Below are 23,885 nucleotides of genomic sequence, written 5' to 3'. Positions count from 1 at the left end.
GCGCCCCACCTCCCGGGCAGCTCCGCTCCCTCCTGCGGGTCCCAGGGCCGCGGTAGGCAAAGCGCTCTCGGCTTTGTGGTGCCTGCGTTTTATTTTGTCTTGTGTCTGTCTCTCGAGCGTTGCTCGGCCCTGGGGGAGCAGCTGTGAGCCCTGCCCGACGTTCTTCTCCGCCCTGCGCCCCAGAGACCGCCGGGCTCCGTGTTGCAAGCTTCCCCACCCGCGCCGCGCACATGCCGGGCGCCGCCCGGGACCCCGACCTCGCGGACAGTTGCCTGGCCCTGGGATGTGTGTGCAGGACCCGGGGGCTCATCCTCATTTTCGGGCCAGCAGGCAATAGAGAGGCCCGAAAAGGGTGAGGTTCTTGGAAGCTCCCTGTCCTGGTGCGAAGGCAGGGGAAGGGGTTCTGGCCCCGAGGACTGGAGGAGATTGGATAGAAGAGCGCTGCTTTCCCTCAGCACCAGGTTTGGGTTCAGGGGTGGGAGAAGGGGTTCCATAGATACGGTGGGGAAGCGAAGAGAATCTTTTGTTGTCGGCGCGGTGTCTGGGCTGGGCTCAGTGGAGTGCGGGAAACTTGTAATGGCCTTGGCACCCGCGCACCCTGCCACTTGGTGACATCCCGGCTGGCTCCCGCGGCCGCTGGCACCAGAGGTTCCGGGCTTTGTTTGCTCGAATGAGTGGCCTCCTCCCGGTGTTGCGCGGCGCCCCCGCCCTGGGTCCTATCCCCCGCTGAAGCTCCCTTCTGGGCGGCGAAAACCGCATCTGTCGCGTCTGCGTCCCCCTCAAGCACGGAACTCGCCCCACCGGGGCTCGCACCCGCGGTACCCTCTTCCAAAATCAACGAGGTTCTTCTCTGGAAAGGACGTGTCCCGGGAGGCGGCAAGGTGGGAAGACCTGGCAAGAGATGGCTCAGTACTAGCTAACGAGACCAGACAAGAGCTTTGCCCGGGCCCCAGTCCTGAATTGTCCGAACTACTTGCTGTAGTCTGGAGGGCTGCCTCGCTGGCAGTGGGGCGCTCGGGGAGCAAACCCGACAGTACCCAACCACCCTGCATGACCCTTCTGGGAAGTGTCTATTTTCCAGATTCTCCGCTTTTTTTTTTCTTTTCTCAGCTCACTGTGGTACACGGTGCAAAGCAAGATCCTGAGGTCCGTTCCCTCCTAACACGACCGGAACGGTGCAGGGGGGAGCCAGGGAGCACAGTCCTGGACTTACGGGTATCAGGAAAGGAAACAGGACGCCGCTGTCTTTTCCTGCTCCCTCGCCGCCCCTCGGTCCGGTGCCGCCTCCCCCCGCCCCTTCCCCCTTCCAGCAAGGGGTCACTCTACCTGGCGCTTCCGGAAAGTTTCTCTGAAGACTAGGGGTGGGGGGCACGCGAGATTCGGGGCTCAGCATGTGCAGCCGGGAGGAAACCAAGCCCTCAGGGAGGTGGACAGACCGCCCAAGATGCAGCTAGGAGGTAGGAGCCGGCCCTTGGGAGAGTGGCATCCTTGGCTGATGGTAAGCTTCGTTGGGGTGATGGCCCTGCACTAGCTGGACAAGTCTCTCAAGCAATCCAGGACGGAGTGGGCGTGGGGAAGAGAGCGAGAAGGGGCAGTTTAGGGCAGGACTCGGGAGCTGGTGCGGTCACTGTGGACAGCGGCTGGCGTGACGCACCCGCGCGTGTGGTCTCTGGCTGGGGCTCGCTATTTTGCAAGTACCAGATCCAAGCGCAGCATCCCCAGGCTCCTGCGCCCCGTGCGCCGTTTTCCAGCCGGCGGGCGTTCAGGGAGGAGCAGAGCAGTAGAGTCAGGTGTATGTGAATGGGGGAGGAACCACTGTTTTCACAGTCTGGGCAAGCACTTCCAGGGATGGCCTCCTGCGTGTATTGCAGTGAGCAGCACCCGCTGGCCATTCCGCGTTGGTTCTTGGGAGAAAAGCAGCTGCTTTGGAAATGTTGTAGCCAGACCTGGTCACGGAAGGACCGCTCTCTGCTTCGGCTGGATGGGAATCAAGTCGCTACTGAATGTGATCCATCAAAGGTTTAAAACACAGGCACCCAAAAACAAACACACACTCTCTCACTTGTATGCCCAACTTTCTTTGCGTCAAATCTGAGATGTTTAACCCAGTTGCAGCGTTCTGCCGGCAGGTCTCTGGAAAGCTATTTAATGCCTCACCCCCACCCCCTCCCAGAGCTGGTTTTCAAGTCTTTGTAGCTAGGAAGGTCGAGTGCCTTTGCCTTCCTTTCTCTAATCCTCATAATTGTCTGGTCTTTCTTTCAACATACACCTTGGGCATTGAGTCCAGGGTCTGCAAGAAGATGGAGAAGACTGTTGGTTCCACATAAAATGAATCCCTTATTAAGGTTTCTTTTCCCTCCAAAGTCTGTTCACATTTCAGAATGAAAACATCTTATTTTTTTTTCACATCTTTTCCAAATGACTACCAGAGGTCAAGATTGCAAGTATTTTGTATGGTTTTTTAATACCCTGTTTAGTCTGCATGGAGCAGTTTTATGATTTACAGTAAGCTTTGATTAAACTACTCCAGGCACCAGAGTTAATTATTAACCTAATCTTAAATACAGTGGCAAAACCATGTCTCCACCTATTAATCTAAACTATCTGTTCAAAAATAATTGCACTAGCTATCTGAATTTGGTTTACCCATGCTTGTTTATCTGGTAACTTTTAGTTGACTCTTGAGTAACCCCCACTCTATTTTTATGTTGATTTTAGGACATTCTTAAATGAGGTATTTTGCAGATCCATCTGAAAGCAGGAAAGAATCAACATCATATTTAAACCGTGTTTTTGTGTTATGTCTTTTCCAACTTGATATGAAGAGGCATGGTAGTTAATGTTTCTTACTTACACTGTTTTGCAGCTATAACCCTTTAGAGATGGGCCATGTTCTCAATCACACATACAATCCACATAGGTAAATGTTCAAGAGACACCCAAAATCATTATCTCCGGAGCTTCTTGCAGAGTACACTTACTAGATAAAACATCTAAGTTTAAATGGGTTACAAATTCATAAGAGCCAGTGTAGAAACTCAAGTAAATGTTGACTCAATAAATAAATGAAATAAATAGCCCCAAATGGTTCACATTTCTCCATTTGGAGTGGACTTGGATTTTTTGTCCCCTACAGTGAAAAAAAGTCTATGCCTTCAAGTAGGTGGCTATTATAAAGTGGCAATAAGTGCAACTCTTTATTTACACACACACGCACATACACAAACACACATTTCTCAAGTTATTTCTATGTCTAGTGAATGCTTTTCCCATCATTAAAAAAATATAGCATTTGCATTTTGAGTAGGCGGATAACATTGCCAAGTGTGTTGAATCAGAAGGATGGCAAGAATTAGGAAGACTGTTATCTTCAATGAATAAAAATAAGACACCCAAATTAAGAACTTGTATTAAATTGAAGCTAAATACTCAAGCTTTAAAAGCAAATGGGTAGTTGCACTTCTTGATGAAATGGAAGGAAAAATACTGTTTTGAACAAGGAGGTAAGTCAGATACTTTAGGATGTGTACATAGTGCTTCAGCTCTTTTCTGAGCGGGACAAAAGAGTGATGATGGGAGACAAAGTTTTTTTAGAACTAGATTGCCAAGAGCTAATATATTCTCCCATCATATTTGTTTGCAGAAAGGAATCACAGAACAAGCCAAACTAATTGCAGAGGCTTTAATTAGGCATCTGCCACTTGCAGCAGTGGAAAGCCCAGGAAAGCCCGCGTGTGTCTCTGTAGTGCATCTCCCCCTCCACACACACTTTAAGTTGAGACATTTTACTGTCCTCCTCCCAGAGTGGGGGGTTCACATCTCCATGGGAAGGGGAAGCCTAGAAGGATCCTGCTGTGCCCTCCCACATCAGCATCCCCCACTCTCTTGGGGTGCCCTGGAGCCATGTTGTCTCTGAGAGGTTTCTATTCTAGAGTGAAAGCTTTTCTGGTCTGCCTTAAAATGTGCTGCAAGAGCAACTGAGCTATTCTCTACTGGCAACCACAGGGTTGCCTCTTGGGGATATGGTAAAGGAGGGAGGGGAGGGAGGCATTTAATCCCTTTGAAATGGGCAAGTAAGATGTCACACCGCACAAACCTCAAGGGGAGAAGGGAGTTCGGGATACGACTCAGCAAGGGACTATTACAGTACAGTATATACACAAGGGCATCTTGCTTTATGAAGCAGTTTGAGCGCTTGCAAACCCTTTTTATTACAATACTTCTAATTACATTAATGGAGAGTGTCATGTACAAACCATCAGTATTCTGATGCTTCCCCAGTAACCCCCTCAGTCCAGAACTCTCTCCTGGATCTCTCCAATATTCAGTTCCTACAGGGTAGGACCTAACAGACATCTCAAACTTAAATACTTCCAAACACCTAGTTCTGGATCTTCCTCTCCCACAAAGGATTTTCTTAGCATCTTTTCCATCTTGGTAAATGGCAGTTCCGTCCTTTGAGTTGCTCTGGCCAAAAAACTCAAGAGGGTTATCCTTGACTCTTCTCTTTCTCGTATCTACAGCATGCAGTCCAGCTGTCCCACCTGAAGAATGCCCGCACACTTCCTCCAGGCCTGGCCTCCATGCCTGTCTTTTCCTGCTGGGTGACCCATCCTGCTAGTTGCCCAGCTAATCTCCCAGCTTTGCTCTTGGCCCCCTACAGTCTTTTCTCAACACTGCAGCCAAAGTGATACATTTTTTAAAGTGAAAACAGATCAGGTCACTTTTGCTCAAATGCCTTCCCATGTTCTTCCAGTCAAAGCCAGAGCCCTTTCTGTGGCCTCTGTGGCTCCACGTGATCTGTACTGCGATCCTCACCTCTCTGACCTCCGCTCTGCTCCTCCTTTGGGTCATTTAGTTGTGCCTGGCATGCTCCCCCCACCACACTCAGGCCCTTGGCAGGGGCTGTACACTTGCTCTTTCAAGGCGTGGCCAGTCCTTGGCCCCGAAAGCTGCAGGATCTGCTCCTCACACATCATTTTCTCAGTGAAGCCTTTTCTGATCATCTTACTTACTTCACCTGCTGTCCCCAACACTTCCTACCCCCCTGGGCTGCCTCATGTTTTTTTTTTTTCTCTTAGCACATTCCACATCCTGACAAACTGTCTGCTGTCCTCATTTATTTTGTCTTCTGGTAGAACATAATGCCGTGAAGTGGATATTTTTGTTTCGTTCACTGCTGCAGCTCTAGCACCTAAATCGGTGCCTGGCACATCACAGGCCTTTCATATATTTGTTGAATGAATGAAGAACGAATCTTTTTGTCAACAAATAGTCTTACCTCTTTTGCCTGCTTTTGTTCTTGTGTCATGTGTCTATCAAATGAGATACCTCTTTGCCTGCGTGTGTGTGTGTGTGTGTGTGTGGGTGTGTGTGGGTGTGGCACACAGGTGATGTGTCTCACGCATAATGAGTAGAGCATTCACTGTGGGTTGTTTTCCCAGTCTTGGTGATGGATTGGAGCCTGCTCATTCCCATACTCACACCCAGTCCCCTTCTGTGGCCAAGAGCACACATCTGTGGGACACCTGTTTGGAGCTGGGGGGAACCTGAGTTGGGTAGAATCAACTTGCCAAGAAACAGAGCTAAGAAGACAGGCAGCTCTTATGGAGGTTGAGCTTTTGACCTTGGACTCATTTATTCTGCATTCTAACTACTGGCCACAGAACCTTCTTGTCTTTTTGGAGTTTTTCTTTTTTTTTTCTAATTCAACTTTTTACCAGGAGAAAACAGTATGCCCGTTAACCTGCATTTCTGCCCTGTCGCAGTGCAGTGATAACTGTTGTTGAAGATCTTATACTTGGGATCAGGTGACCTGGGTTCCAGACTCACTACCATGCACAAGCCACTTAACCTGTTTGAAGCTGAATTATGTTCAAGTTGTGACTAGTAAACCTATGCTTCCTACCTTGTAGGACTGCTGGGAGAATAATATGAAATCATGAATGTGACTGGTAAAATATGAAATGCACTATGGAAATGTGAAAAGCTTGATGCCAACTTCCTCCTCCCTTCCCAAGACCTTGGGCCTAGCAGAGACCCTGCCTCACTGTCTTCTAAATTACATATAAATATAAAAAATATATATTTATACACACTGTGAATGTCATTTTAATTTTAATCACATTATAAAATTACATCATATCCTCAAATTCACTGAAAATGCACAATCTACGTAGTGCCTGGATGGCAGCTTTATGAATCAGAGTGCCAACCATGTCAACTAGTGATTGTTTTCAACGTGACCATTACATCGGGCGAGGTTGTGGGAGTGGCACTCTGCCAGGCATTATTAAAAAAATGAAAAAGTAAGGGCATTGTTTTTGCTCAGGTAAGTTCTAAAATAGTTCATGTCAGTGTAAACATCACTGTAGAACAGACATGTCCGGGTGACCCAAGAGTAGGAGGAGAGAAGTTTTGATCTTTGCTGTAGCCAAGTGCAAATTCATTAGATTTTGTGGCAAGATGTTCATAGGAAATGTGGAGGGGCTGTCAGAAGTAGGCCCCGGACAGCTCCGGAGGTGATGCGGAGGTTACAGGCCTTAGGCAAACACAACACATTTGGATCTACCTCCCGTATTTTTGCCATCTACCAAGAGTGTGACATTGAGCTAGTGACTTCTCTGCCTCGCTTTCCATCTGTAAAATGCTAGTGTGATGATGCTATTATACTTGTTGAGGAGAGTAAATATGACAACATCTGTGAGATCTGTGGCATGATACCTGACACCGTCCACATGCTCACTAAATACAAGGTGTTATTTTGATTTGGGAGACAGTGGTCATAGAGAGGGCCCTGGTGGGGAGAGCGCAACAGGAAACGGCCCTTACAAATGTGTAACATCAAGAGATGATGCAAAGGAAATGACCTTTGGACTGGAAAGAAACATTCACACCACAAGCTGGCCACAGTGTCGGGGGTTCTAAGCAGAGAAGCGTGTGAAGAGTCTCTTCCGTGGAAAGAGGAGTCATGATCCTTTCCATGACTTTGGGAGTTGAAACATGACACCCAAAACATGGAAGAGAAAACACTACAAGTGAAGTAAGTCAGAAAGAGAAAGACAAATACCATATGATATCATTTATATCTGGAATCTAATACATGGCACAAATGAATCTTTCCACAGAAAGGAAAATCATGGACTTGGAGGATAGACTTGTGGTTGCCAAGGGAGTGGGGGAAGGAGTGACATGGATTGGGAGCTTGGGGTAAAAGATGCAAACTATTGCCTTTGGAATGGATTAGCAATGAGATCCTGCTGTGCAGCACTGGGAACTATGTTTCGTCACTTACGATGAAGCCTGATAATGTGAGAAAAAAGAATGTATACATGTATGAGTAGCTGGGTCACCATGCTGTACAGCAGAAAAAAAAAAGTGTATTGGGGAAATAACAATTGAATACAATTTTAAAAAATACCAAAAAATAAATAAAAGCAACTTGGGACCTTATATCAAATAAGACCCCAAAGGATAGCTGTTTTGTTTTTTAATGATAGCATTCACTTGCTGGCATTTTACATGTAAAATACACAATCTACACCAACTAAACAATCTGAGAGCACTCACATTGGGACCTGAGAGCTGACCAGCAGAACTCATCCGGAGGCCCACACCTGTTACAGGGGAGGAGCTTGGCTGTCAATCAACTCCTCGAGGACCCTGGGGCTGGGATGGTCTTCCTGGTGGCCATACACTTGGCGGGTCACTCTTTCCTGGCCAAGCCGAGAGTCAGTTTAGGAGGCTGAATCACCACGCAGAAGCAAACCACCACCTTCCCCAGCAAATGCAGGAAAGAGCTGACCCCAGTGGAGATGGCAACTACTCTACTGCTGATATAATGCTATACAACCTGAAATTTGTATCAAATGATAGTCAGACACATCTTTATCAGTGAGAAGAATCCAACTCATCAAAAGCACAGCAGAAAGGGCAATAAATTGGTATTATCACCTCAATTCCCTGAAGGAACAGACATGAGAATCCCTCCATGGCTCAGAATTACAGTTATTTTCATCTAGGAAAAAAAATTTTTCTCCAAAGTTTTGTAGTGGAAAGAGAAATGTAAAGAAAGCAGACTCCATCAGCAATTCACATTCCCCAAAGACTGAAGGGCCAGGTCCTGGGGAGCAGCCAGTGCAAGGACTATTGCTTTGAAAGACCTGTTAGTAATAGGGATTTCCACATACTGCCTTTGACCTGAGGCTTTCATTTAATATGACTCAGCGCTTTCTAGTGGTTTCCGACTAACCTATAATTGCCATCTGTGGAAACTTTAATTCAAAGAATCCCCGCCAATTTAAAAAACTTAGCAGAAGAATCTCTAAAATTGATGCTATTTACCCCCTCTCTTATCCTTTCTGCTCTTCCACGTGTTTTAAGACCAAGCCTTTGGCCATGATTTGATTTGAAGCATTCATAGAACTGAACAGGATCTGGCAACCAACACGGTGAAGCCATGCCACTGGAAAACAAGCATGTGAAGAAGGAGTGGGAAGAAATAAGGAATCTATTAATTATGGTTTAACGTTCTATGAGAGTGTTAAGGACAAGCTTTCTGTGGATCCATTCTTTCCCTTTTCCTATTCCTGAGTCTTTTTTTAAGGAGCATATTCAATCTTTTCATTAATATTGCAGCGATTCTGATGCTTCCCCACCCCTCCCCCAGACTCCTACTGTCCCTGAGTGAGGAAACTGAGGGAATACTGATGGAGCTGGTGAATGGAAACATTCCTGTCCCAAAAATGGAATGCTTTATGAAAAATCACACTCCACGAAAAAAAAAAAAAAAAAGCCCACTCAGAACAATCCAACAACTGTCTTTCCTCCTTTTCACCCCAAGAGCTGCTGCCTTCATTCACATATTCTGGTGTTTGAATGTGTTTGTTCTCAGGCCTCATATACCCAGGTGGAAAACCAGCCTATTCAGCCTTTCATTGTCCCCCAAACCTGAGCATCTGAGTTACTAAGAACATTCTCATCTCTGTGCAGTGGGCGATACATAGGAACCAAACTGTTTACAGCTTTCTAAACTGGAGGATGTGTAGCAGAATGGCAGCTGGGTGGGTTTTTATAGGAAGAGGACTCATTCATGGTTTCCGAGATGGATTCTGTGCTAATTCTTCTTGCATCATGAATGATGGCTCTAGCTAGACACTGTCGCTGGGATCTTCATCTATTAATCATGGAGGCTGCTTTCTTATTCGGTTGCCATAGTTTCAGGGCCTCAGATAGTGTTGGGGTGTCTTGGGAAAGGTTGGAGATATACTAGGCTTGCAAGCCTTGCAGTGATTTTGGCAGCTGTGTTCTGAAAGCACTGAAAACCACTTCTCGGATAATTCAGCGCTGGATTAAAAGAGGCAACTTCCCAGAGTGTCTCCCTGGACCTTGTTATGTGTACATCCAGCTGCTATTTACTCCAAGATTTGCCTCTTACCCAGTCTGGCGGGTAAAAAAAAAAAAAAAAAAAAAAAAAATCACTGTCCAGGGGCTGATGTTACTTTCATCTTTTGACAAGAAGCCAAAGGGTGCGAACTCTTCATTAAGGCTGTTCCTAAAGGTGAAGGTAAAGGGGGCTGTTCCTGACTTCGCTCAAATTTCCATTTCATCATTTGGTTTTGGCTCTGAAAAAGGCTAAAGAAATAAAATGAGCTCATGAGGAGTGTTGCACATTTTGCTTTCGTAGGGCCATGTAATCGCTCACTGCTCTCCTTCCAGGCTCACCTTTATTTTTTTCGGTTCGCCTCACATCACCAAAGGTCTGGAGACCATTTGACTGTGTTTGGCAACACCGGCCCAAAGGTTTCTGGCTTTGTCAGCTCTTGAGGGCATGAGCCCTTTTTTTCTTTCTGTGATTATAATGTCTTGCTATTTCGGGTTGATGAGGAAAGCTCTCCAGTTGTGTACATGACTGTGTGACCTCGTCCAGAAAAGACTCGAGGCGGAGTAAACTGCTCCAGAGGGAGCTCCATGCACCCAGAGATCCACGGGCTTCATGTGTGATGAGAACACCACTCTTCTTTGTTAAGCAGATGTGGCCCTGGTGTGACAGTTACTGATGTTTTTCCTTCACATTTCTCAAGTGGACTGTCAAGGACTCCTACCACTCTAAGCCCAGCCATTTCATCCCTTTGTAGATTACAACACAAAATAAAAGCACCTCACACTGGAAGCAAACACCACAGAGTTCAGGACATGCAACTCGTCAAATGAAAGAAAACTCAGGCAGATTTGGGAGAAAAACCTTGAATTCATTACAAATGGGCCTCATCTAGAAAATCATTTATTTTAACTAGAAAATGGCTAGTTTTTATTTCAGAGTAAGCTTCAAAGCAGCCGTTTTAAATTTCCCCAGATCACCAGCCTGCCAAAAATTTTTGTATAAGATCAACAAGCATTTTTGATGCACGTGCCTATTATATTGGCCTCTCCTTACTCAACCACACTAAATGATTGATTTTAGAGGCCAATCATTTGAAGTAAATTAAAAGGATAACATGGCCTTAATTGCTGCTGGCTTCACCAGGCTTCTGGGCACCGGAATTCCTTGTGGAGAAACACTTTAAAGTGTCACAGCAGTTTTTGATCATGTGGTCTGGCTCACCCATAGGCTGCAATTATCCCCAGCCCTTCTCCATCCCCCCACTCCCCACCCAAATATCTCTGTGAAGTAAAGAAAACATGCATTTGGAAATTCAGTATTATGGACCCCTGATTATTTATTTGGCAACGTCAGAAAATAAGTCCTCTTTGTTTTACAGCATTCTTATAAGTTTCTTTTCTTTTCTTTTTTTTTAAAGGGCATGGAGTGGGTAGGACAGTGGGATGAATATTTCAGATCAGAAGTTTTTTTGCTGGAAGAAGAGTTTGAGTGAATTCAGTTTACTTACTGTCCTCTCAACAATAGCAAGATTGTGATTACACTTTGATGTCCTGTCAGATACCGACACTGCACACCGTAGCCTTAAGGAAGCAGTGCTTTTGTAAGGCTGTCAGTCAAATTCAATGTAGACTTTAATTAACCTTAATTAATGATTTCCGAGTACCGATTTTTGTATGCCTCCAAGGCATCAATGCCTCGGAGGCTGTATTTTGGTGGAACATTTTCAGAGAATGGTGACTTAACATACTTCTATTATTCTTGCCACGCAGACACACTAGGTTCTCATTTGTGAGAAGTGTGATTCTGTATCATTTGCAGAATGGTCGCCTTAAGAATGAAATATCACTTGGGGGACCACTGAAATATACAAGTGTTATGGAATGTTTCGAATCCTCAGGGGAACCATTTTTTATTTTAAGGCAGTTAACTTACCAAAATTGTTGATATTTGCTGGCTCCTAGCTGGATTCGAGGCAATGCCTTCCAAAGATTGAATGGGGCCTTGAGTGGTGCCCCAATTCTTTCAGATGAAAGCCACTGTATGTGGGGATACTGGACCAAGTGGTATTTCCTTGGTCCAGAAGTACCCTTTACCTCGTGCTAACCATAATGACCAGAATACTGCAGGCACTGGCGAGAAATGGGCCTGACTTCTCGGCTTACAGTACTTTTTTTGTGTCATGAGTTTAGAACAGATATTGAGAAGCTGAGTTACAATGTTAATATGCTATTTACATTCAACTTTTAATGAGAGGCTCTAATAAACGTAAGGTATAATATATTAATGCCAACTTATGATTTAAACTTCCGTATGAATAATCATTTTACAGCTTATACGAAACTCTTAATAGCATAAAACCTATCTGATTTAGCATAATTTGTGCTTATGAATTATAAATGCTTAGCTTTTACCATTAAGCTTAGTGATCTATAAGCATCTTAATGAGAAATTACCTAAATTAAATTGATTGCTAGTATTTGCTGTACTGTGTTCCAGCATAGTGATTACCTAAAATAACTGTCAAGATGGTTGTCCTACTGCATGCCAGACGGTTCTACTCGTAAGAGAAATAAAGTCAGTCTAAGTGGTGTGATCCCATGTTGGGCCGGACAGGAGGAGAGGCTACTGGTATCATCTAGAAAGAACAGAGTAGTTTCATATGTAGCCCGCAGGAACATAACAAACATCTTTTGGATACTTTTCTAAAGGGATGTTCAGAGTAACAGGGAAAACTTTTCTATTAAGAAGTCAACTTTTATCTGCAAGGTGTTTCCGCTCATTGTGATGAGGGGAAGTTCAACATGTTGAATATGCTGATTAATTAATTCTCCTGGGAGATCTTGGAGGTGGCGCTTTCGTTTTCATATTTTGTCATGTCCAGAACACAAGACCTGTTAATATTGCCCAAACACATCCGTTCCCAAGAATGAAAAGAACATAATTGCTTTTGCTGTTAGAAAACAGCCACTTCCAGTTCCCCAAGCAGATCCTCCAACATGCCAGGTGTGCAAGAGAGGGCTTTGAAATGTTGTGAATAGCTTGACATTATCACATTGTTATTGAAATGCAAATTCCTCTGAGCATTACTTGCGAAGGTTTTAAACCCAGGACTCAGGCCACAGCGTCTTTTCTTGCTTGTTGTCAACAACCTACCCAGTCTTCACTGGAGGGCTTGTTCTATTCAAAGTAATCATAATGCATTTGTATATTTCATTGTTTCTCAGGGCTTGTGTTTAAAGCGCAGACAGGCCTTCCCGGAATGGCGCCTCACTGGGAGAGGATAGATTGCCTTGCAGCAGGGAGGTACAGATCCAGGGCTGTCCTGCCCAGGAGTCTGGCCGTGTCTCATATGAGATGTAGAAATCAGGCTTACCTTTGACCATCATCATCAACAGTATGTCACAGTGTTATTACTATCTCATAAAGCCCACGTGCTAGAGTGCTTGTAGTTTTCTAAGTGCGTTTATAAACCTGCCTTATTTAACATCATTACAACCTGGGTTAGGCAGGGTAGGTCTTATTACGCCCAATTTAAAGATGAGATAACCGAGGTTCAGAGAGGTCACATAATTGGCCTAAGAGTGTATATCTCTGATAAGGGAAAGCTTTGAGACAAGGTCCCCAACGTTCCAAATCCGAGATTTTTACTCTCCATGTCACTGTACGATGGTTTTTTACTCAATATTTAAAATGCTTTTAAAAACCGTTTACGGTCTTGCAACTAAAGATATTCTTACATGATGCCTCCTATGTGGATTGACTCCTGACACAGAACAAGCTTAGACGTAGCTTTCCAAGGACTCCACCTGAAGGTTCACGGCCACTGGGACCTGAATTGCTGCTTCTGGGTGGAATGTCATTGCAGGTCGTTGTCTCCAGAGGTTCTCAGGGCCTGGAGTCTCATCAGAAAGGACATCATTTTAAAAAGAGGGGGTGTTGTGATTGGGGATTCTAGTTTGTTTTATAGAAGGGATAAAAGTAAACAGTAACAGAAGTGTGGAAACTTGGACCCTGGCATAGGTAGACCTGGAGGGACAGAGGGGTGAGCCAGATATTCCAGCAGGAATATCCTCCAGGGGCTGGCAACTTGTACCCATGAAAACAAAACACCTTTTCAGCAAGGAATAAAGTAGAATGTATGGCTTAACGTAAGTGGATCTTTCTTCTGACCAAGGTCATTTACTCTTCTGATCCATTCTGCTGGGTCTAGTGGAAGCAGCAGTTCCACTGAATTCGACAGATACATACTTAGCATCTACTCTAGGCAGGTTCCAGATAGTGCACAGACACCATGACCACCTAGTTCAGAACTTACTGATGAACTGGGTACCCACGCAAGGCCAGACCCTCGGCCCACATTCTACTGAAGAAGGTGGGTGTGCAAAAAATCACTCTAGTGTCTGAGGTCTGACTGTTCTCCATTCCAAAAGCTGAGTGAGAAGGAAGCTAAGGGATGAAGCATTGGAGTGCTATCTTGAGAACGAGGGAGGTTTCGGTAAGTGGGAGGCAAGGGGCAGAAAAGCAGTGGGGCTAAGAGAGAGGCAGAGGGCCTCCCGATGGCTAGTGACGTGGCCTGGAAGCCCTGAGCAAAGAGTAGGATGGAGAGCAGCCTGTAGACGGCTCTGCTCTCTGAAGAAGTGGGATGTGGAACCTCAGGCAGTTGAAGCTTTTCAGCAAGATGATGATGTCATCACATGTGTGGCTGAGAAACATAAATCTGCCAGCACTGTGAGTGGAAAAAAGGAACCAGACTCTGGGGGTATTGGTGAAGTAGAGGCATCAGGACTTAGGGACCAGTTGGGACATTTGGGGTAAGGGGATGGAAGGAATAAAAAATGGTTCCAAGATGTCACATCTGGGGAACCGAGTGGGTCATGGTGGCAGTGGTCAAGACAGGAGCCCAGGTTTACAGACAAAATAGTGCATATTTAACAGCTATCATAAACTATATGTAAATGACACATAAGAAGCCAAACACCTAAGGCTTGGACTTAGTGCTATGGCGCTCCTACCCAGCTCTGTGAAAGGAGTGCTGCCAATTTTAAAATTTTAAATGTTGAAACTGTTTCATTTGGTCTGGCAGCTGGGACCTCTTTCTCCAACATTAGGGAGGTTAATACCACCATGAGGTGGAGAAAGATGAGAAAGACAAGGACCAACCAGTGCATCTATAAAAACTGGACACAAGGTGCAGGAGGAGCAAGAGCTTGTGATTCACTCAAGTAAGAATCAGGGCCTAGATCAAGTCACCCATTTCCTATTTTTTTCATCCTGAATAGTTTCACTTTATGCATGTCTTTGCATTCTGAAATTAAATGTACATGTGTTCGTCTCCCCCCCACCACCACCCTGTTTGGGCATATTTATATGAGTGTTTCTCTCTTAAATTGCCTTGTGCAACTGAAATGTTACAGATGATGTAATTCACAAAACACAAATAACACCTAACTTGTGTTGTTCATTTAATAAGACAGTGTGAGCAGACAGCTAGGCCTTTTTTGCTGCGTGGTACTAGAACTGAACAGTGCTTATATAGTGAAATAAAAATGTGTTTAGTAATATCTTAGGAAGAAATAAATCTTCATTACCTAGGTGAATGAGGTATTACAGATTTCATTTTATGGTTTCCACCTTTAGATAAGTATTGATGTAGTACAGTTTGTCCGCAAGATTCTTCCGATGCCTTTAAGAGTGGAAAACAACTAAACATTTATGCTAGAAAAAAGAATCCTAAAAAGATGGAGATTCTGTATTTACCTTTCATACTGCATTTTTATGTCAAAGGTTTCTAAGTAAAACCTTAACAGGAAAGTTTTATTCTACAATAAAGTTTTATTTTATATTTTAAAAAAGGTGGAAAAACATATGAAACAAAACAGGATTAGAAACATCAAGTATCTTCAGAGAGCTTTAACAAAAAAGTGAGTCTCTAGAAGGAAGAAAATGTTTATGAAATTGTTTGCTTTGATGTCTTCTTTTGAAAGCATGTTCAAAATAAACATTAAGGAATGATTTGACTTTTTTTTCCACATTGGGCCACCGTATTTGAGTTGGTGTTATCTTCGATGATAATGCCAAATTATTGCACTGGTGTAGCAGTACTTGTTTCTAACTTGTAGGCTGCCCTCTAGTGTTAAATAACCTCAACACAACCACTTTTGTTTCGATCCTAGGAAAGGTGAAAATACATAAAGAATCTTAACCTTCTAGAAAGCAGCTAACCCAGCCCAGCCAGACACTGTCTCTAAATACAGTGTTAAGAAGTTCATGATGCCTGGTTTGAAAGATGGTGAACAAATTTAAATGTGCCCATCACCAAAGCCCTGATGGCACAGAGGAAAACATTGTAGAAAAACACACACACTGATGAGTGGGAATTGAAGTCCAACTCCACATACAAAGTCAAACACTGACCGAGGAATTGCCATCATGGCGCAGTGGAATGGAATCTGTCTAGGAACCATGAGGTTGCGGGTTCGATCCCTGAACTCAATCAATGGGTTAAGGATCTGGTGTTGCCATGAGCTGTGGTGTAGGTCACAGACCCAGCTCGGGTCTGGCGTTGCTGTGGCTGTGTTGTAGGCTGGCAGCTGTAGCTCCAATTAGACCCCTAGCCTGGGAACCTCCACATGCCTCTGGTGTGGCCCTAAAAGAAAAAAAAAAAAAAAAGCAAAAGCAAAGTCAAACACCGAATGACAAGTTTTAGACCTCATTATCCAGTTAATTTTGCTTCTATCTTCTTTGGTGCCATGCCAAAGATACACAGTAAAATAAACTCTGTCAAATAAGTCTAAAAGAACTTCTTTAATAAGTTTAAATAAAAATTATAAATGTCAAGAAAGAATTTTCAGTTGGGTGGGAGATGTTTGACCAGATAGCCTTACCTCAAAGGCTCTGGCATAATTAGCCCCCAGGGAAGAGGTCTCTAACTTCAATGTACTATCCTATTACAGACCTTCAAAGAGTAAATTTCAGCACTTTATAGATTATCCTCTGCAGATATGAAGCAGAGAAGTACACACTGCAGCCTAAACTGTGGCATTAAGTACTTTGTGACAGTAGTGCCAGCTCTGCTTTTTCTTGGATGAAGAGCAAGCATCCTCCAGAGTCGGCAATAAGTGAAGAGAGTAAATTTCAGTCTTGGCAGCTATTTTTTGCCTAACAGTGGCATCATCACTGGGTCAGGGAGGAGACATTACAACATAGCAGGTACATCCAGCTCCTAACAGCAGAATGACTGACACAAATTCAACAAACATGTTGACGGAGGATGGTGGTAATTTCATGAAAGTTTGGAGACGAGGATCAGGAAGAACAACTAAGATCCCATTACTGCTAGACACACACAGCAAGGCTGCAAGTTTACATTTGGAAGCCAACTTATTTTCTTCTAGGAAGGTGACATTTGAAAGTACAAGCTCCAGTTTCTTGCTCTGTTGGTGATGAGACCTTGGGAAAGTTACTTAACCTCTCTGTGCTTCTTTTTTCTCATCTGTGAAACAGGACGACTAATACTGCCCACCTCCTGAGGTGATTCTGATGACTCAATGAGACAGTATGTACCAGAGGTACATAGTCAGCACTCGATACAAAGTATCTGTTATCATTTGACATCAAGTTCTCTCAAAGGAATTGGCTAAATTCAGTGTTTTATGTCACAGGAGGACATGGTTCTTGGCCTGTAAGTTAAAACTGAAAAGACAAGACGATGACAAGACGATAGTGTGCAGATGAGTATGTCTGCCTCTGTCTCACCTCTTTATGTTCTTTTGTGTGTCAGGTCCTGATTTTAAAGAGCTGACTGAATAATCATTCGTTTCTTCACTCAATTTAGGGACTGTTTAGTACATTCCTATACTATGCACTGAGCTCTATTATATATCAGATCCTATTGGATAATTCCAAAATATTAGATAAGGTGTTAGGTCAACTGACTAGGTTTTGTTCCAGCTTTAATTTGTCTTTGTTGGGTCTGGTGTTCAGTGAGGAGTGTGTGTTTCTCAGGTTTTTGCCACATGCCCCAAGCCTCAGCCTCCCTGCACTCTGGACGCATACTAGGTAGGGGGTCCAAGGAGATAACACGGAGGGGTTTTCTCATGGAGGGAGGTGTCTATGTGCGGCACTTAGACTCTAGTTCACGGTATCTTTGGAATCACGATATTTCACAGAGCGCCCAAAGATATCTGCTAATTTAATGCCTCAGAACCAATGTATAAATACAAAAAGTTTATTTCATACAGCAAAACTTTAAGGTACATAGGGCATTAACTCCTTACATTGATAAACTGAAAATGTCAAATTGATTCACTGGCTTTAAATGCTTGTTTTTCACAAAACCCAAGAGTTGAAGCACTGAACAGTAAAGTAAATGGGTCGGAAAGTAACCCCCTGTTCCGACCCAGCCTTCGCCCCTACTTCCCTGACGCGCAATGAGAAGACCGCAAAGAGGTAGGGTGATTTCAGAAGAAGCACAGGGCCAAGCTGATGATTAGCTCTCAAGCAAACACAATCTCATTCTGGCTTTATCCATTCTAAGCACTTACTCCACCAGGCAAAGCCTAATTCACAAAAACGAGTGAGGAGACACTGCTTGGAGTTAGGTGATGTGCTGGCGACTGGCACTTACCAAGATGGACAAAGGGGACTTCAGCCCCTCCTCCCCTGGGGGGAGGAGGACAGTGTTGGTTTGGTATTCACCCCAACTCAGGACCATCTGACAGCTGTTTGATGTTTCTTGTGAAATGGACTTGGGCCCTGGCCAGATGCTAGTGGACAGATGTTCACCACACAAAACCTTCATCAAAATAGGCGCTGATTGGCACCCTCCTAATGATCTGAACAAATAAGGCAGGACTGGGCTGGACCTGCTGTGACCGTTTCCAGGCCCAAGCCTGCCCCGACCAGCTTAGGGAGGCAGCCTTGCTGGGAAAACCAGCTTTCTCCATATGCAGGGATTTCTAGTTCCTGGGCTCCGAGACATAAAACCTCCAAGATGGATGTTTGGTGTTGCCATGTGTGTGTGTAGCTGTGCTTGTACGCAGGTGCTTAGCAATCAAAACCTTTCAAGGTGAGCAGATCAGGGCTGTTTGGCCTTCACCGCCCACCAAGGCAATGTTTAAGAGTTCAGAATTTCCCCCACAAATTTGGTTTCTGTGGGGTGTTTGTTGAACAAATAGTTCATGAAAAGTATTACTACTATACTACCTTTTGGTGACCACTCAAATAGAACGTGTGTGCTTCATCTCATACCTTTGGTTGTACTTGATTAGCAATGGCTGCGGTGTAAATTGTTCAAATATTTTGGAGAAAATGGATTTTAGAAAACCTCAGTTAGTTTAAAGTGAGTATTTCGGGGGTAAACTGGTTTGACAATGCCCCATTCATAATTACGTGGAGGTGTTCCTACATGTACAGGCTACAATTAACTGTCTTTGATTTCAACAGTTAAACTGTCTTTTTAGTGCCAGGGGCACTTTTTGAGTAAGAATTCTCTCCTCTCTTTTCTCTCAATTTTGCAAGTTAGGAACAAACTCTTAACTCCTGGCTTGTTATGAACAGAATGTTACCTACCTAGAGACTGACAAATAATTCTAAGGTAGGATTGTAGTTTCCTAGTAAGTGAGTTAGAACATTTTTTTTCTGATGTTACCTTCATTGTTTTCCCTGGATTCAGATCATATGCTGATCAGAAGCCTCCCTAAGGCTTCAGGCTCTTTGAGCTCCCCACTCCCACCCCCACTCATTAAAACCTCTTTTGCTCACCCTATTCTAGAAATAAGATCTAAGAAAGACTCATCCTCCACCAGGTCTTTCTAAAACATGGTCTATACTAACCCAGTTAAAGAGCCTAGACACATTTCATTAATCCTTTCTATGGCTGTTTTTCAAAAAAAATTATAGCCTTGATTGAGTTTGAGAAGATATCATTGTATTCATCCTACTTGAAAGTCTCTAGGTTTGTTTGTTTTTTTTCCCCCCTAACATCTTACTCTCAGAATTTATTTGGACTAGAAATACACCCCTTCTTTCCATTTTCCAGCACGGCTCCTGCTCCCTTGAATGAAAGGCAGCTCTGACTAAAGGGGCTAGAATATGCCCAGCAACCAGTACTGGGTACTGTTGAGCCCATTGTTTGCTCCCAGCACCGTGGAGCCAAATCTCATTTGATAGCACAGTGTGTTCTAGGAATTCCACTTCATCAGTACAACAGAGCTTCTCTAATGCTTTCCTATTTTCCCCATTTGCTGCTGTCACAGGCAGCGCCACACAGTCCTGCGGCGGGCAATTATCATTCACTTCTCTCCAAGGCTCCGCGCTCTCCTCCGTTTGCAGGGGACCAGGAGGCATCAGCTGCCATATTAAACAGACGCTAATGACACCGAGCATGATCAGCCAAAGCAGTCAACGTGATGGTGTGTTTAAGATTTAATCCCTTTGAGGGACTGAACGTGGCATTCAGAGGTGGTCTCCCTACAGTGGTTACACTGAGGTTTATATGAAATCTAGCTAAAATTAGAGTTGGTGGGTTTTTAAGTGCTATTTGTGTGAGGTGTTTAAATTGAACATATTAATGAAAGTTTCCCAACACAGTCACAAAAAAGAGGCCTGATACAACATTATATCGTGTGTTATTTGAATGTACTATGTGTTTATTTTTTACCTACAGTTTTCAAAGCACTTCGCAAATGAGTAATACTGTCCCCATTTTCCTAATGGAGACGTGTTCTTGGGCGCCTCACAAGGACTCTTGGGGAGAAGACATGCTCCCTAGAGCATAGCCAACTCCCCTTGGATCCTCCTCTGTCAGGAAGATACTTTTCTCCTGGAGACAGGATCCTCCTTCATTTCTTATTTATCCCTATATGCAAGCCATACAAATGTTTCTTCCCTTTTTAAACTTCCCAGTCTGTTTTAGCAGTGGTTGAACAAAAATGTTTGCATTTTTGTCCCCTCTGGTAACATGTGGCCCCACTTAGGAAATGATTTCCTATTGGATTTGTAAAACTGCCCATTAATGACACTTCCCGTAGGTATGAGTGTACGAGATCCTCTGCCACTGACGGATAAAGGTTCTGAGAGAGGCTCTGACCTGCACCTGCGGGGTAAGAGGCTGTTTAACAGGTGCGAATGCTGCCCCCCAGAGAGAGGATGCAGCCTAAGGCCCCACCTCTGAGAAAGCCAGCTCATCTCACCTTCCACCCCATCAGCTGCTTCCCTGGCTTGCTCCATGGCCCCAAGCACCTGGGCTGAGAGACAGGGAAGGGCAGCATCCTAACCCACCCAAGCTCGGAGGCTTTCATTCAGTACCCACTCAATCACTGACCCAGAGGGTGACCAAGTAATGAGTGCAAGGCTTTCGGGGCTCTTTCCTCTGCAGCCTCTCATTTTATTCTCACCACACACCGTGGCACCTGTCTCTGCTCTGGTTTGGAAAGAGAAAAAACACTCTCCTCTTGAATAAAAGACAGTCAGTGTAAAGTTTGTGCTCTCATCATTTTGTTCAACTTCTGTACTTTGTAATTTTCGGCTCTGCAAACCAAAACCTGTTAAAGGATGGCTGGCCACAAAATCCTTCTTTAAAAAGAAATGTGAGCAGAGGAAGCCTAAGGCCATAGACACGGTTATTTTACACATTCTGGGGAATTTTTAAGAGGAGGAACAAAGACCATGGCTCATCTCACAGGGTTCTCCAGGTTAACCAGCAATTCTGTGACTGCTGTCAGTGATGTGTGTTTGGGTGGGGTGCAGGGAGGGGGCTGCCTACGTTTTCTGTTGTCACAGTTTCTTCAGGTTAATGCAGATAACTGAGTCAGGACTACAGACAGGATCCTGTGACACACTCCCAGGAGAGTCTTTGTGGCAAACATCAGGTGGGAATTTTTTTAAAGCCCTACCCTGGCTGTCACAAAGGTGATGGTTCCTGATACTTTGTCAAGCCAGACATTCTAATTCCTTAGTGGATTATTGATGCTGTTGTTGCAGCATGTCTCCATTTAATTGCAAACAGGAAACTGAGAGAGCAAGCCTGTTGTGAATACATCCTCTGAGACACCTATTGTATCTGAATCCAATACTCAGGTCCAAACTCAGGAGTGGGTGGGAGAGAGCTGACTTCCGCAAATGAAACAACACATATGAGAGAAGAGAGGTAGTGTGTCCACGGTTGCTGGCGAGAGGCTGGAGCCTGGGAGCAGATCAAAGTTCATCCCCCACTGAGCTGTGTCACCTCAGCAAACCACTTCACTCCCTGTGCCTCAGTTTATTCCTCTGTACAATAGAATAGTAATAGTGTCTGCCTCATAGGGTTGCTGTTAAGGATCAAATGAGTCAGTATGTACAAAGTGCCTTAAGGGCCTATTATATACTAAGTATTAGGTAAGTGTTTCCTGAGTCTTCTGTTTATATAAGCATGCTGAAGAGGCATAAGGTGCAAAGAGTAGGGGAGGGCACACCATTAAAGAATGATACAAAATTGATTCTACCTTTGAGTTGTAACAGGGGCCACCTGGGCTTTTGTTGCCAACTTATCCATTTGGACACCTTCACTACCCCCAAAGCCCCTGCTCTTTCACTCCCCTTCTCTGCTTTCACTTTTTACCCATGTTCTCATTGGTCACAGCTTGTAGTTCATCTAAGTGATGCTTTACAAAATCCATAGAACCACTCAATTCTGAGGTCCCCAGCATCAAAGGCTGTACCCTAATCATCGAGGCATTCCGTGTTACCTGTTGAATGTGCTAATGGATACTAATATTTAAAAATGGCACTAATGCAAGATCTCTTTTGATACTACTGGATTCCTATCTTCAAAGGTGAGAATTTTAGGCATGAGGCTATCTGGGGAACTAGGTTGAAGACTCCCTAACCAGAGTCTCCAGGGTTGAGGCCTGGGGATCAACAGGAGTCAAATGTTCCTCGGAGAATATGATGACAGGTCAGTTTGAGGAGTGTCTGATGTAGTGAACTGTTCTGACCATAATGTTCCTGACAGAGTGAGATGATTAGCGAGCTAAGCTTTTCACCCAAGGTTTTGGGACTGGTGTCAAATCTGTTTTTACAAAGGGTGAAGCCCCAGGTAAACATAGCGCACTGTTCTTGCTGCTGGACACAGAGCCCCTGGGTCCTCAGAGCACAGAGGTATCTTCTGGGCATACTGACAGCCCCTTTGGAGCCTAGTCATTGGAGGGGATCTCTCCTTTGGCATCTCCTTTGCTTTTGCTGAGATTCAGGAAAGCCAACTAAAAGCAAGGTTTCAAGCTTGGGGAACCAGACACGCGGTTCTCTGTATCATTAGATATTGTTAACAGCAGCACTTTTAGCGTATTATTTCACAAAGCTGGTTTCAAGTTCAAGAACTAAAAGGTAGAGTAATGGTGTCAGATAACCTTGGAGGGTATCATTCTCTTGGTAATCTCTCCTTTCTTAAAACAATTCAGACATTGCTGACAGCATGAAATTTGTAACTAACCCTCAGTAGATACCTTTCTTTTGCTTTTAAAATAAAATTAAGGAAGCTTAGAAGTAGTCATACAAGGAAATATTACAGAAATTAACAACCTGAAATAACTGAGGGATATTTATTCCAACATCTATATTCAAAATAGCTCCTAACAAATAAACTCTTTAACCATGAACCCCTTTCTATCCAAACCCTAAAGGGATACAGTTCCTTATTTCCCATTTGTACATGGTTAGGACCCATCGCTGACTGAAACATAGGTTGTGAGACGCCCATTTAGAAGGACCATGAACAATGGAATCAGTCACAGCCAAGTGAACTGAATATATGCTGTCACTGGTCCCTAAGGCAACACTGGCCTTTGGCAAGGAGGTATCTGTGATAGTGCATGAATATTGGTTAAGCCTTCTGGTTATTGTTTGTATACTTTTAAATGCTCTGAAAATGTTTATCTTATAATGGTATGCATGATATAGAGGAAAACTCTCTTGTGCATTTTGCATAAACGGTACATGCATCTATGTTGTTAGCAGAACACACATGGTGCATTTCGCTAACAAGAATTGGTTATGTACGCCTCATTAGAAGAGGAGAGTGTTATTTCTCTGCTTACTGTTGGCAGAAGTGAAAAAGAATCAACCACTGGAACCTTTGGTCAGAGGATGGGCAAAAGGGCTCACTAGAGGTTTCAGCTGGAGCTACCCCTGTGCTGGCTCCCCATCCCTTTCCTCTCCTTCTGAATGTCACGCGGGTTTCACGGTAGTCTAGCCTTCTCCAGGAGATAAACATAATCACCAAGTGCCTTCTGTGTCTTATCTCTCTCCAGGCTTTTGCCTGAATTGTGTCCTGATATCTGGGATCTCCATATGCTATGGGATGGTACAAACCAGAATTCATCCCTTTATTAAGGCTAACCTCTGAGACTCCTAGAGAAATTCTTATTGTTTGATTCAGTCCTCAAATGGTAGAGGCTTATAAAGTAACAACTTAGTAGGTCCTTGGCTGTATTAAGGGGATGTAACATGGGATTTTTTTTTTCTTCTA

General features: G+C 44.2%; 1 protein-coding gene across 4 annotated transcripts in view; it reads left to right on the top strand.

The window, feature by feature from the left end:
* Positions 1 to 23,885, top strand: part of SEMA6A (semaphorin 6A) — a 127,503-nt gene that overhangs the window by 1,125 nt on the left and 102,493 nt on the right. Inside the window, exon 1 of one of the 4 annotated variants that reach the window (XM_013995051.2) lies at positions 6 to 1,498. The exons of the other annotated variants lie outside the window; for them this stretch is intronic. The gene's annotated coding sequence lies outside the window, so the exon portion shown is untranslated. Of the gene's footprint in view, positions 1 to 5; positions 1,499 to 23,885 lie in introns of those variants that run through there. 4 annotated transcript variants of the gene reach the window in all.

The sequence above is a fragment of the Sus scrofa genome, chromosome 2 (genome assembly GCF_000003025.6).
Source record: "Sus scrofa isolate TJ Tabasco breed Duroc chromosome 2, Sscrofa11.1, whole genome shotgun sequence".
In the NCBI taxonomy this organism is placed as follows: Eukaryota; Metazoa; Chordata; class Mammalia; order Artiodactyla; family Suidae; genus Sus; species Sus scrofa.
Note: the sequence above shows the minus strand (reverse complement) of the source record. Positions and strands in the feature narration are given on the sequence as shown.